The sequence below is a fragment of the Tursiops truncatus genome, chromosome 20 (assembly GCF_011762595.2).
Source record: "Tursiops truncatus isolate mTurTru1 chromosome 20, mTurTru1.mat.Y, whole genome shotgun sequence".
NCBI lineage: Eukaryota > Metazoa > Chordata > Mammalia > Artiodactyla > Delphinidae > Tursiops > Tursiops truncatus.
Window position 1 is genome coordinate 24,721,409 of NC_047053.1, and position 16,292 is coordinate 24,737,700.

The window sequence follows — 16,292 nt, forward strand, 5'->3', positions numbered from 1 at the left end:
TGCCAAGTGGAGGGAACCTAGAGAGTACAATTAGCCCCCGACTGCCATTGCTCCTGCCTCTTCAAAGTGCCCTTTGTTGAAAGCTGGTCCTATTGATGGGTATCTACTAGAAATGTTAGTAGATGTGTATCTACTAGGTGATTCCAAGATTGAGCTACACATTAACATTTGCATTCACAATCTCAGTTATTCCCAAATCAGGGCAACTGTGGTCTGATGTCTGGGTCAGCTTAGGGATTTTAGTCTCAGCCCCTTGCTGTGTTAGAACCAGCCTTTCCTTATGAGCCTCTAGTCTAGACCTGGGTGTTACACCCTGACTCTGGTCTAGATGTTTTTCTCAAAAGTTATACCCACATTAGGCTAAGCTGTCACTTCCAGTCAGAATTCACAACACTCTGACTCCATCAGTAAGTTCTAATGACACTGTGTTTCAAATGAAAAAAAAAACTGGGGTCTCAATATAGTTGGGTTCCTCCCAACAGGTTACATGACTACTGTGAAAATGTACCCAGCTTATTCCCATGAACCAGACTCAGTATGGAGGAGTGTTTAGGGAGGCCTTTTGCCAGGCCATATGGAGTCCTGCTACAGACTTTTTCAGCAGTTAGTGGTGCTTACCTTAATTAGGGTAACCAAAGGGATCCTTTAAGGTGTTTTCAAAAGAGGTAAAAAGGTATATTTCAAAATTCTACCTTCCCAATCCAAGAAGCAGAAGCGGTTTCATCTACTAAAAGCTTGAAGACTCACTTCTCCAGGTATAAACTACATTTGTTTATAGGGAAGTAATAATTTTATATATTACTTTCAAACTAGTCAGTATACTTATTGTTTCAAAATAGATTTTAATCAATTCTCTTTGGTTTTGTCAGCTGAAAGTAAAGGTTTTACTCCCTCTTTGCTGCTATTCATATCTCTTATTTTGTGTTCTTGTCTATGGAAATAAGCTAGTTTTTCCACTCTGTGTTAAAAGTGACGGTGGGCTCCTTGTCTTGTTTGTAAATTTAATAGAAATGTTTCTAGTATTTCATATTAAACATAAGACTGACACTTTTTGAAATGATCACAAGGTTTTATTTCTGTTATGCTTTTAATTAATAGATTGTTATTTTCACCAGTTTTATATTTTTATAATGAACCCTGTTTTGTCATGCCACAATATTCTTTTAAGTTACAGCTAGACTCTATGAACTTATTTATTAATTTAGAATATTTTCATCAAGGTTAATAAATTAAATTCTATATGTATTTTTCTTTTTATGCATCCTGTATTAAATTGACTGCTTTCCAAAAAATAAAAAGAATTTTAATGTCTATCTTATTTCTCCATGCCCCAAACCTCACAAATCACATCAGATTAATGAATTATCTAGAGAATTAACCAGTGAAATATATAAGGCTAGTTGTTCATTTTTTTCTTTTCTTTTCATTTTAGAAGATAGTTCTCCAATAACTTTCTCAGGTATTTCCATGGCTATTGTCCTATTTTCTCTTACTCCTTAAAGACAGTTTTGATGATATATATTTTCCTTTAAAAATAGTATTTTTTCCCAAGTTTTAAATTCATTTACATAATATGATAAAAAGGTTCTCTCACATTTTTAAAAATGTTCTCTGTATCTGTGAATGGTTCACTTTTCAGTTCTAATTCTGTGTGTTTCTGCTTACTCTCATTTTTTTCTTAATTAGAATTGGCAACTTACTTTCAATATACATCAACATAGACAGCATGATACTATGTATGTATTAGTCTAAGTTACACTTAAGGTGAAAAAAATCCATAGACCTAATTATAAATTCATGACCCAGCTAGCATACTATTTTGGAAGTCTATGTTTCAAATGTGATTACTATAAGTGCTTCATCTATTGATATACCAGTTACACCAGAAGCTTTGTAAATTAACATAATTAATATCAGAAATGAATTTTCACCAGTAAAATTAGTGAGCTATTTATCTGTACAATAAATGTTACAGTGGACTCTTCCTGGAGAGATGGGTTACACTCAATACATATAGATTAGCTACAACATATTTAAAATATTGCCCTCCCTGAGAGATCATCTTCAAAGATGGCCAGCATCAGTTTCATTTTTAAACACTAACAATGACCAATCCAAAAAGGACATTAAGAAACCAAAACTTAACAATACCATCAAAAAGAATAAAATACTTAGGAATAAGCTAAACCAAGGATGCAAAAACTTGTACACTGAAAATTACAAAATGTTGCCTAAAAAAATCAAATAAGACCCAAGTAAATGAAAATACACCTCATGCTCATGGATTGGAAGACAATATTATTAAGATGTCGATACTACCCAAAGCAACCTATAGATTCAATGCAATCTCTAACAAAATCTCAAAGGTGATTTTTTTTTTTTGCAGGAATAGAAAAATCCATTTTAAAATCCATATGGAATCCAAAACAGCCCAAACAATCTTGAAAAAGAAGAGCAAAGTTGGAGTTTTCACACTTCCTGATTTCAAAACTTACTTCAAAGCTACAGAAATCCAAGCAGGTTTGAAATTGACATAAAGACAGACATATAGACCAAGGAATAAAGAGCCCAGAAGTATAACTCTCATATATAGTCAAATGCTTTTTTAAATGGGTACCAAGATCATTTAAAGGGAATAGGACTGTCTTTTCAACAAATGATGCTGGGAAAACAGGATATCTACAAGGAAAAGAATGTAGTTGGATCTTTACCTTACACCATATGCAAAACTTAACTCAAAATGGATAAAAGACCTAAATATAAGAGCTAAAACTAAAATTCTTAGGAAAAAACATAAAAAGAAAGTTTATTACATTGGATTTGGCAATGATTTCTGAATATAATATCTAAAGCACAGGTAACAAGAGAAAAATAGATAAATTGGACTAAAAAAATCCTTAAAAGTTCTGTGCAGCAAAGGACACAATCAACACAGAGAAAAGAAACCCTATGAAATGGGAGGAAATATTTGCAAGTCATATATCTGAAGGGGGGTTAATATCCAAATATGTAAAGAACTCCTACAGCTAAACAACAAAAATCAAACAATCTAATTTTTTAAAGAGCAAAAGACTTGAATAGGCCAGAAGAGAGTGGGATGATGTTGTTTTTAAGTGCTATGGGGGAAAAACAAAACAAACAAACAAAAAACTGTCTACCAAGAATTCCATACTCAACAAAATTATACATGAAGAATGAAGGAGAAATCAAGAATCCCTGCATACACAAAAGCTGAGGGAGTTCATCAAAAGCTGACTGGCCCTGGCCTACAAGAAATGCTAAAGAATGTCATTCAGGCTGAAATACACAGTAATTCAAAGCCATATGAAGAAATAGAGAACTCCAGTAAAGGTAAGTCTATAAGCAAATATAAAAATCATATTATTATACTTTTGATTTGCAATTCCTCCTATTTCCTACATTATTTAAAAGACAAATGCATGGAACAATTATTGTAAGTCTATGTTAATGAATACAAAATGTATAAAGATATATTTGTGACAATAACAGTATAAAGGGGGGATAGAGCTGTATTGTAGAAGAGTTTTGTATACTATTGAAGCAAAGATAATATCAATTAAAAATAAATTGTTATAAATTTAGTATGGTAACTGTAATTCCCATGAAAAACACTAAGAAAATATCTAAAAATATATACACAAAAGGAATTGGGAGTGAATCAAAATGGTACACTACAAAGAATCACCTAAAAGAAGGCACAAAAGAAGGGAGTAATGGAGAAAATGAAGAACAAAAAAAGTGTGACATACTGAAAACAAATATCAAAATGGCAGAAGTAAGTCCTTCCTGTCAGCAATTGCTTTAAAAGTAAATGGATTAAATTCTCCAATCAAATGTCAGAGGTTGGCAGACTGGATTGAAAAAATTGTATTTTGTCTATAAGAGGCTCATTTTAGATCCAATGACACAAATAGGTTAAAAGTGAAAGGATAGAAAATGATACTTCATGCAAATACAAGCAAAGGACTGCTGGGGTAGCTATACTAATATCAGACAATAGACTTCAAGTAAAAATCTCTTACAAGAGACAAAGAAGCATACCATATATTGATAAAAGGGTCAATTCATCAAGAAGATATAATAATCCAAACATAAGCACCAAACAATAGGTCTCCAAAATGTATGAAGCAAAACCCACAGAACTGAAGGGGGAAAATAGACAGCTTCACATTAATAGTTGGAGATTTCTTAAATAATTGATAGAATATCTATACCAAAGTTAAATAGGAAAATAGAGGATGTGAACAGCACTATAAATCAACTAGATATAACAGATATATATATAGATCACTTCACCCAATAAAAGCAAGTACACATGAAATCATTTATAGTGCAAAATGTTTGAAATGTTCTGTTTCACATGTAAAATTTAAAAAATAAATAAATGTTGATATTGATGACAAATTTTAGTCTGAGACTTGTCATCTATAACTGGTAATGAGGTTTTAGAAGCTACTTTTATCTACCATATTTTACTATTTTGGAAGCTACCATTGTGTATTAAAAAGAATTAAATTGTCATAGGTCAGTTTACAATAGGTCAGAAAGTAGTTTGTCATGCCCTGCAAAGAACCAGTTTTTAGATTTAGTCTTTTTCTTTTTATTTTCTGTTTTCTATCTCACTAACCTCTTCTTTTATCTTTATTTCCTCATTTAATTTTCCTTAAGTTTTTAAAAATCTTTCTTCCAACTTAGGTTCAGTTAACAATTAATTCTTTTTGTATTATATTATTTAATAACACAAGTGTCTAAGAAATGAGTTTTTCTGAGTACAATTTTCAACAATATTATTTATATCATAATTTATGTTTTTATTATTTTTACTTTTTAGACTACTTTAATTCACATTTTAACAAGTTATTTTGTGTGCCTTATATTTCTAAGTAGTTGTTTTTGTGTTACTTTCCTATTTTATTAGTAATTTCTAGTTTCAATGTACTCAGCTTAGATAATATAACCTTTATTATATAGGTTATGATCATATCAATAACTTTTGAAAGTTATTATGCTTTATAGGATAGAGACGTGTATGTATAAACTAAACAGAACAATGATTTACATATGTATAAACATATATAAAGAGAAATATACATGTATATCTCCCCAAAAAGCAAAATAATATGTGTGTATGAATGTGCATGTCTGTGTGTGTGCATGTGTATGAACACTCTGTGTTGATTAAATTGAAGGGACATTCTCTGTTAGCTTCATAGAGTCTGGAATATAGATTTATATCTTTGACTTATTTTTCCTCTTATTTATCCTCCTTAGTCATATTCATTTTTTGTCTGTCTATTTTATCCGTAGCTGGCTGAGAGATGTGTTATGTTAATTTCTTGTCCTATTTTTGCTTTTGCTTGTTTTTGGTTTTTTTGCTTTATGTATTGTGATGGTATTTTAGTAGCTATATAAAGACTTGTGACACATATATGTTCTTTGTGGATTACAGCTTGTTCATCAGAAAGTGCCCCAGTTTGTCTCCTTTAAAGCTCTACCTTGCATTCAGTCTTGTCTGATCCTAACATTGCACTCCCTGATTATCTTTGTGCATATGTGACTTTTATCTTTTTAACGTCAACTGTTGTGCATTTGGGGCAGTTCATACTTGTCGTTCATCATGACCCTCAGTTCTCCATACTACCATGCAAAGAAAGACGACAGGTACATCTAACTTTAGAGGTTATTTCAGCTACTTGACAGTAAACATGAATTTATAATGTCAGAGGAGAATATATAAAAAAGCTAGATATTACAGTCATCATTTTCCTGAGGAAAGCACAAAAATAAACCCCTCTACATAGTTTCCTTTACCAACATTTCTCAATTCCTAGTCTCGATATCCTCTACATAAAGCTCCCCTTTCCCACAACTGTTTCTTACCTCAGGCTTTCATACTACTTATCCCCACCATACTTTTGAAAAACCCCACACACTTCTGCATTTCATTTTTCTCTTCCCCAGGCAATCTTATCCCCTCTCACTATTTTCCATGCCATCTAAACACTTATGGTCTCCAAATGTAAATCTCCAGATTCAAATTGTCATTTGAGCTTTAGAACCACGCATGTGAATTCTTTGTTTCTCAGCCGCCCCCAAATCTGTTCTTCCTCTGTCTTCCTCATCCCATTAATTGGCCTACCTACTTGCCCACACCAGAAACCTAAGATTCACACCTGTCCTCTTCTCCACTTCTCACCTCTGCTTAATCATTACTAAATCTAATGGAGGCTGATTCCTAAAAAGCTCAAAACTCAACCACCTCTCTCTTTCTCTACTGCCATTCTCTTTTGGGAATCATTATTCTTTTCTCAAACAGTTAAATGGGTCTTTTAAAATGCAAATCTTGTCATGCTTACCCCTCTCCACTTAGAATTATTCTGTGGATTTGGATCAAATAACATGAGTCCCTGATTCCTGTTAGTTCCTCTAGGCTTAACTCATACACTCTTATTCCCTTTATTCCATGCAGTTACATTGGAACTTTCTATGTATCTGTAATAAGAAAAGTTCTCTCCTGTTGCAGGTAAAATGCTGGAATATTTTCTTCCTTTCTCCTCAGACTTCTGTGCTTCATTTTTTTCATGCTTCAGTAAAATTCAATTTTCATGGAAGTCTTCATAGGCCAAATTAGATCTTTGTGCACACACCTCCCAGATGGCATTCATCATACTTGTAATTGTTCACTTTGTGTTTTTCTTACCCTTTAGACTTCATGAATGCAGAGGGAAATCCTGTCCTGGATTTTTGCTATGTTCCCAGCGCCTGTCATACTTCCTGAGATGTGATGGGTACTTAATAAATACTCATTAACTACAGGAGAAAAATATGAAGTAACTGAGGTGATTAGATAGATGGTGCACACATTTCTTTCATTTATCTTTTTGCTGTATTGTTTCTCTTTTTATTTTAAAATTGATGAATGGATTGTTTACCCCAACACACACAGAACCCATTTGCTTACACCATGAAAATAATCTCCTCTACTCTAAATTAGAAAATTACTGCAGACATTAGAAACTCCTATGATTGTAAGTTTCTCTTTACTTAGCTCCTTATTTTCTATGAAACAATCAGACTCCTGGAACATTACTAGATAATTCTGTCATGTTGTCTAATCATGAAATTCTAATAATTTCAAACAGAACAAATATGTTCTGGTTTACATGATTTCAGTCTTATTGTAGATTTCAGTCTGCACCCTTGACAATTGATATTGGGCAGCTGTATAAAATTAATCAAACATATTTTCAAATAGACACCTTAGTGACAAGTTGCTTTTTCAGAGAGATAGAGTTACACTTTAAACTATTTTAATGAGTGTAGAAATTCAGTAGCAATATTTCCACCCAGTTTTCATCTAAAAGTAAAAAATAAGTTAACTGAAATTTAGATAATGTATGAAAGAGCAAACTCTGCTAATAGACTTTTAAAATTCTTATTAAGTGAAGGAAATGCACAGAAATGTGAGATGAGCTTATTTATAGAGATGTCAAAAATAACTTTCAACACATGCAGAAAACCCTTTTCTTTGTAACTACTTGAGTTGGCTTTATACTGTGGTTTGACACTTTTCCCTGAAGCTTTCTCTATTTTGGATATAAATAGAGTGGAATAGAATTAGACATTATTTTAAAAAAAATAGGTGGTATATAAAGTTTTTGTCACTTGGCCATATCTTGGAGTTAACTTAAAGGCTTAATACCCTTCAATAGTTTCTAACTCTCCCAGAATCCTAGGAAAGTGAATTGAGAAAGTCCATGTAAAATAATTTGCCAAACTCTAGTACTCGTCTCAGCAAGAGATGGCATTCAGTCACTAAATAATGAAAACTAAGTTTATTTTTAAAATATAAGCATTTTAGTATTGGTAAGTTTTGAAAGTTCTAGGAGACTAAGCTGTCTTCCTCACCTAGTCAAAAATCCTTTACTGATTACAGTTATGACTTTCAAATGGTGGATCACGAAATTCCTAGAATTCTACAGACATGCCTCAGCCAATAGAGTAGGTAACAAAGGGATTAGGGCTTCAACACATGAATTTCAGAGGATGTATCAGTCTAAAACATCTATCCTCATAGAGATAGTTGGATATACAAATCTGATGTCTGGAAGAAAGTTATGGGTTGGAGTCAATTTGGGAGTCATGCAAAAGTAGATAATATTAAAAGCCAAGAAATCAGGTGAGATCACCAAATGGTGATTGTGGATAGAAAAAGAGAAAAGAGATCCTAAAATTATAGCCATGGGCACTAAAATACTTAGAGACTGAGGAAATTAACTGAAACTAATAAGGGACACTAGGAAGGAATGAACAAAGGGTGCACACAAGTTGAGGACTTGGCTTTGATTAGGAACATGGATGGAAATCCATAGAACCAGAAGAGAAAGCAAAGGAAATTGTGCAGGCAGCTGAACTGAGGAGGAGGTGGAAGCTTGGGAATTTCCTTTTGGCTGCTTCTGTTTTCTCAGTGAAATATGAAACAAGGTTCTTAGCTGAGAATGAGGATGTAGGAAAAGGCCTTGGGGGGATTTGAGGAGAGAAAAAAATGAATGAAATGGTCATCTAGGGGAGTGAGAGACTGAATAGACCAAGGAAATATAGTCTGTCTGCTAGGCAGTATTAAAAGCCTACATGAAACCACAATTGTGAATTTAAAAAGGAGAAATTTTAATGGTTAGAATGGCTATGTGCTTTCTCCAGCTGGGTTCAATCCTGTGCAGGGGCAGAATCCATGGAGAGTTGGAGTTAATCAGTTTAGCAAGTTAGTATCATAAAGAGAGAGAATGTTTGCAAGGGAGAGATTCCAATATTTGGGTAAGAAGATGCAGTATGGAGTAGGGTGAGAGACAGTAAAAAGGTGGTATGACTGATGGGTTTTAAGCACAAGTGTGTGAAGGAGTGTTAGTGATGGAGGACTAGAGGGAGTGAGCTAGAAAAATAGCAGGTGCTAGTTGAAGAGTGGAATGTTTAAATTGAGCTAATGAAGAGGTCAGTAATACTGGTACTAACAAGGCTAGCACATGGCTGTGGAGATACTGACTTATGTACTTGCAAAAGAAGACCACTGGAGGAAAGGAACCCAGAAACTGAGAAGTGAGGATTAAAGAATGTTGCTAGTGTGGAAACAAAGAGGACCAGTACATGATTGTGGGAATTAGTGGGATAAGCTCACTAGAGAAGAGAAAGTTCAGACACAGAGATCATCTACATAGATATGGAAGTCACCAAGATTATAATAAAACCAACAGGGAGAGAGAATTAAGATCTTCAAAGATTGAATGAGAGTGACGCAAAGATCAGTTTGAAGACTTCAGACTTAAATGTGGGTATCTTTAGAGAGGAAAAAAGTGGAGAATAATCTGGAAGCAGTAATGAGGAGCATGAAAACATTCTACCCCCTAGCTCTGTGACATGAGGAGCATGGGACAGAAAAGCACTTCAGAGTGCTTCAGGGAAACATTGTTCTGAGGAAAAGTCTGGTGCTTTTAGAGTTAAAAAGTAAGAGAAACACTCAGAGAAGCTACAGGCACAGGATTAAACAGATGGATCAACATAGTGGAATGGATGTCCAAAATGGGCATAAAAACTTAAGGAAAATGAATGCGATAGATGTGGCATTTTACATTGGTGGGGGAAAAACAGATTATTCAATACATGGGACAATTATTCAATCATTACTAAAAGTAAAATCCTGCATCTATTTTTTTCTGAATCCATCATGAATCACAATTTAAATATAAAAATAATAATTTAAAAGTTCTATAAAACATTTTAAAAAATAATTTTAAAATCTTCAAGAATGAAGTTTTTCAGAGCATGCAAAAAAATATTGAAACATTAAAGGAAAGGGTTGAATGTTTATGCTATAAAAAGAGAAAATTTCTGAATAAACACTAAAGAATTAAAAGGCAAACAATAAACTTGAAAAAAAAAGTTTGAAACACCTATTACAGACAAAAGACAAGTTTTGTTAATATATCAAAATGACACACTAATCAATAAAAAAAAGAGATGAGAAAACTAATAGGCCACCAGTCCTGGAGGATTAGGGCCCCACCCTCATGACTTCACTTAACTTTAATTACTTTTTAAAGACTATATCTCCAAATACAGTCACATTGGGGATTAGGGCTTCCACATGCGGATTTGAAGAGGACACAATTCAATCCACAGCAGGCAGGCATCAGCAGGTGAAGTCTAAGACATATGCTTGGGAACTAGATACAAAGGAACTTAATGAAACCTGAAAGATTGAATTTGACTGGAAATACTCCAAATATAGTAATAGTGTTCAAAGAATGCTGGGTAGAGAGAATATAACAAGTGCATCTGTTAATGCACTTAACTGTCTAACTTAATTCTGTTAAACAGAATTCAAGAAAATAAGACCTGGAATCACCACCTTAAACTAAGCTCCATATTGACAACATATAACCATATAACCTATATAACTGCTGCCTAAATGATATATAAATGAGATCTAGGAAAAAAATCAAGACAGCGAAGATGTTTAGCTCTTATAAACAATAGAATAATGTTGAAGAGCATAGAAAGGAGAGTGACGGAGAGAAGAAAGGAGGGGAGGAAGAGTGAGAGAGAGAACACTTAGCTTAGGGAGATATGTAGGTAAATTTTCTCCCTTGTAATAAAAATTTTTGCCAAAATAGTTAGAAAGAATTTTGTAAATAGTGTTAATTGGTGTGATGTAATGGGGCCCTTTCATATTCCATATAAGTCTTTGAGTGTTCTTTCTTGATTAGAAAATATGTGAAGTCAGATATAAAAACATATGCAATATTTTTTAAAAATAGGTTCTTTCTTATACCAAGTGGGGCTCAAAGCTCACAGTTTTGATTTATCCATTTTCAAAGTTCTAGATGAAATAAATTAATCAGTGTAATAGGGAAAATTCTAAACTGCTACTGGAAATAAGTCTCTGAAAAGTTTCAACAAGACACCAGAGCAGGGTGAGAGGAATGCTAATGTTGCCATTCATGAAATACACCAGTGGATGCTGCCTGAGAAGTAGAGGAGCAAGCACAATGTTCCAGGGATAGAACCTCAGCTCTCTGGCTGCATCACCGTGAACCACTCTTAAGAATGAGCCAGTATCATGTCATTGGACATGAAAAGGCCAAGGAGTTCAAGAACAGACATTCTGAGTATGTAGAGCAATGGCTTCCAATAAAACAGACCCTGTGGGAAATCGACACACCCATCTCATGCTTTCTACACCATAGACAGTTGGCAAATGTTAGCCTATAAAACAATCTACAAATATCTCAGCTTGTATGGTTTACCTAATTTTCTTTGCCTGATGTATTTCAAACAACATGAAATCAAGACATGTTGTTAAATTTTTTTAGTATTCCCAGTGGCAAAACAAAACTATCCCAATTTAGTGAAGGTCACTTTTAACCTTTTTATTTCAGATCACAGCAGGAAATAAAATAATAGCTGAACTTTTCTATCTTTTTGGCATAATGGAAATCCTGAAAACATTTCAATCTCATTTTTATCAATTACATTGGTAACTTCTATTAACTTTTCCCTTTTTCTTTAATCTACCCTTTCTAGTTTCTGTTCTGCCTGTCCTTGATAGAGGAGCTGCACAGCCCCAGGGTCTGGGAGCAAATAAAACGTTTGCCTACTAAAAGTGAATGATCCTGAAGGACTTCCCTTTGGGTGGTCTAAAGATTGCAGCTGAGAAGTCACTTCGCATTCTTTGGGGATCTGAGTTTTCCAACTATCAAATATGTAAATTAATTCAACTGTATTTTAATATGGATGAGGATATGACCACCATGAAAACAACACAACTTCTCTGGTTTTAATTGAACATTTTATACTATTTCATTTTATCTCCTCTCAGTATGTCAATTATACTTCTCTTAAAAATTTTTAGTGATTGTTCTAAAGTTAACAATATAAATCTTTACCTAACCTAAGTCCACTTTCAAATAACACTATATTGCTCCTATCCTCTGCACATCATAAATGAAAGAGAAAGTATGATTGAATGACACTTTTCCATCAAGAGATGAAAACAACACAAACTCACCTGAGCCAAAGAAATTAATCTAATTTCTCAATCTTATCCAGGTGGATTTTGGTGTTTTTTGACTCCAGGGGAAAAACAGAAATAAAAAGAAATAATCAATAAATGCAGTTATATATGCATTTAAGTTAACCACAAAACAGTTAAATATATGATGGATATTAATATATCTATATCAATTTCTGGAATGTCTTTAAATGTAAATGGTTTAAAATCACCAGATCAGAGATTGTCAGACTGAATTTTAAAAAAAACATCAACTGTATATTGTCCATACCAAACCCATTTTAATATAGTGATTCAAAAACATTAAATGTAAAAAGGCTGGAGAAAGCTACACCATGCAAACACTAATTAAAAGATTGGTGATTTCAGACAAAGCATACTTTAGAACAAGGGAGTGTATTAGGGATAAAGAGGAGTATTACATATTATAAAGGGGTCAATTTTATAAGAAGACATAACAGTCCTAAACAGTCATCCTCCTAACAATAGAATCTCAAAATATGTGAAGTAAAAACTAATAGAACTGAAGGAGTTCTATTAGAAATGGAAAAACACACTATTATAGTTGGAGACATCAACAGTCCTGTGTCAATCAGTAATTGACAGATCAATCAGGCAGGAAAATAATGTAGTCTGTAAGTCTAATTTAAAAAGGAGTTGTAGTGAGCATTATATTCTAATTGATAAAATTGGTTCCCAGAGAAACTGCTATATGTGTACACTAGAATTAAACAAGTAAATGGTTAGCAGATGAAAAGATTCAGATTATCAGTGTCAGAGTCAGGGATTACAGAAAAGCAAGGGGGAAAGGCAAGAATAATCCATGTGTTAATGGATCAGAGATTGAGACATCAATATGAGCTCATGTTTAGTTAACATAGTTATAGATGGTTACATATAGAGATATCTACAAATATATGCATATATACCAGTTAGTACACAAACATATATATATATTTCCTTTCTCTGTCAGCTGAGAGAGTCTAGAAACAATGACTCTTTAGCAGCAACAAGCATACCTAGAGTCAAGATCTTGATGTCCAATGCTATTCTCTAAAAAAGTAGCCAAGATTTTGGAGAAGTGGCTGATTCTAAGATTGGGGCAGAAAATAAGAAAAGTAAGAAAGTCGAATTAAATACACACACACACACACACACACACACACACACACACACAAGGACAGGAATTTTGTTATGTCAAAGAGCCAAATGAAAGCGCTCTCAATCTCTAAAGCAGGACAATTAAAGTAGTATAGGATTATAACACAAAGAATGAAATAAGTACCCATTAGTCCATACTGATGTAAATAAACAATTGAATAAATAAATAAATGGGGGAGAATAGACAAATATCCCATGCAGAGAAATTCCACATAATTTATATAGATACTCATTCTTTAAACGATGGAACATAACTTTCCACTCCTTAAGTGTGGGTTGTGCATAGTGACTGGCTTCCTAAGAGTACAGTATAGAAAAAGGGGGGTGGGGTGGAGACTAACTTTAAAATGGACAAAACTGTTAAACATTGCAAAGTTTGACCAGGGTAATATCAACAGTGATAAGTCATGTTGATAGTATGCCCCCTTAATATGATGTGATGAGAATGGCATTTTACCCCTGTGATTATTCCTCCCCAATACCTGTAACTCCAGTCTAATCATGAGAAAAACATCAGACAAATCTCAACTGAGGGCTATTCTACGAAATATCTGTTCACTTCTTCTGAAAACCATCAAGGTTAGCTAAAACAAGGAAAACGTGAGAAACTACAACAGCCAAGAAGAACCTGAGGAGACATGACAATTAATTATAATATGGTTGCCTAGATGAGATCCTGGTACATTATAAGGAAATTAGATAAAAGCCGAGAAGTCAATAAAATATGGACTTTTGATAATGATAATGTATCAATATTTGTTCATTAATTGTAACAAATGAACTACAAATGTAACTAATAAGGGAACTGGGTATAGGGTATATGGGAACTCTCTGTACTATCATCATAATTTTTTCTGTAACTCTAAAACTATCCTAAAATTTTTTAAAAGTTTATTTAAACATATTTAAGCCTCTTTCTTTCTTGTTTATTTTTTAAATTTTTTTGCGGTACACGGGCCTCTCACTGTTCTGGCCTCTCCCGTTGCAGAGCACAGGCTCCGGACGCACAGGCTCAGCGGCCATGGCTCACGGGTGCAGCCGCTCCGCGGCATGTGGGATCTTCCCGGACTGGGGCACGAATCCGTGTCCCCTGCATCAGCAGGCAGACTCTTAACCACTGTGCCACCAGGGAAGCCCTAAGCCTTTTTCTTTAGTGATAAAGAAAACCTTCCTCAGACTTTAAAATAGTAGTCCCAACCCCCTTCCCTTCTAGCCATCAAGGTTTCAGAAAATTTTAACACTTAATCCTGGTCACTGAGTTACAGGCTCCAATGCACTCTTGGAAAATCCGTCTAGTAGGTGCTAATGTGATGAGCAAGATGATGTAGCCTTACATCATCCTCTTGGATGATGTAACCTGCACGGTTTATATGGAAAAAGGTCTGCAGGGTAATTAAGATCCAGTGCCTAAACAGTGTGGGTGCTTAATGATTGTTAGCTAAAGGAAAAATAGATGCATTCATTCAGTCTTATTCCAATAATGCTAGAAAAAAAAATGAAACTAAAACTTATGTCTAAGAAGTGGAAAACAGTATTCTCTGTCATTAAATTGAAAATTATCTTAATGTGTAATTAATGGACTACATGTGTGTGTATTACATATGTGTTTCTTAAACAGTAAACCTAATTGTTGGCCAAGACTGATTAAGTTATTCATTTAGCAGGGGGAGTCACTAAATGAAGTCAGTTAATTTCTATCCTTATTGTCATTAAAATTAATTGACAAGACTTTTAAAAAGACATTCTCAGAATTCTGTTTTGGCAGTCATCATCACTGGTTCTACTCCTGAACATAGCTGTAGCTACATTTGTTCTTAAAAAAACATAGGTGCAAGCAGGAATTTAAATGTTTCTGACTTATAGACTGAAGCCTGTATTTTTCTGCTCTCATTGGCGAGTCATGGGCAAGAAGTTTGGAGACCCTGAAACCTCAACAGAAAAGAAGAATTTAAGATTTCTATTTAAATGTGATGCAAGAAAGCAAGGTTTGGATAAAAAATTTCTCCTCTCAATTTCAACTTCATTTGGTTTTTACTTCTTTAATTCTTGCTCTTCTATTGGTTATAATTAATGACTTGTTAACATTGATAAAAGGAACTTAAATCACAGTTAACTTTTATTCTTGTAGATGTTTTAAAAATCATAAAATAGTTTTAAAAATCATAATCTGAGATCTTTTTCCCTGCAGCTAAAACTAATTTGATCCAGCTAAACATAGAACATGATTTACTAAATTATACAAGATGATTATTTTTCCATGGATCAAAATATCTGAAATAAAAGAATTATAAAATTAGTGAATATAGTATGGCTATCACAGACCATAATATACATTTTTTTAACTTCTTTACTGGAGTACAATTGCTTTACAATTGTGTGTTAGTTTCTGCTTTATAACAAACTGAATCACAAATACATAAACATATGTTCCCATAGCTCTTCCCTCTTGCATCTCCCACCCTTCCACCATCCCTATCCCACCCCTCTACGTGGTCACAAACCACCTAGCTGATCTCCCTGTGCTATGCGGCTGCTTCCCACTAGCTATATATTTTACGTTTGGTAGTGTATATATGTCCATGACACTCTCTCACTTTGTCACAACTTACCCTTCCCCCTCCCCATATCCTCAAGTCCATTCTCTAGTAGGTCTGTGTACTTATTCCCGTCTTACCCCTAGGTACTTCATGACATTTATTTTTTCTTAGATTCTATATATATGTGTTAGCATACAGTATTTGCTTTTCTCTTTCTGATTTACTTCACTCTGTATGACAGACTCTAGGTCCATCTACCTCACTACAAATAACTCAATTTTGTTTCTTTTTATGGCTGAATAATATTCCATTGTATATATGTGCCACATCTTCTTTATCCATTCATCTGTTGATGGACACTTAGGTTGCTTCCAAGTCCTGGCTATTGTAAATAGAGCTGCAAAAAACATTTTGGTACATGACTCTTAGAATTATGGTTTACTCAGAGTATATGCCCAGTAGTGGGATTGCTGGATCATATGGTAGTTCTATTTGTAGATTTTTAAGGA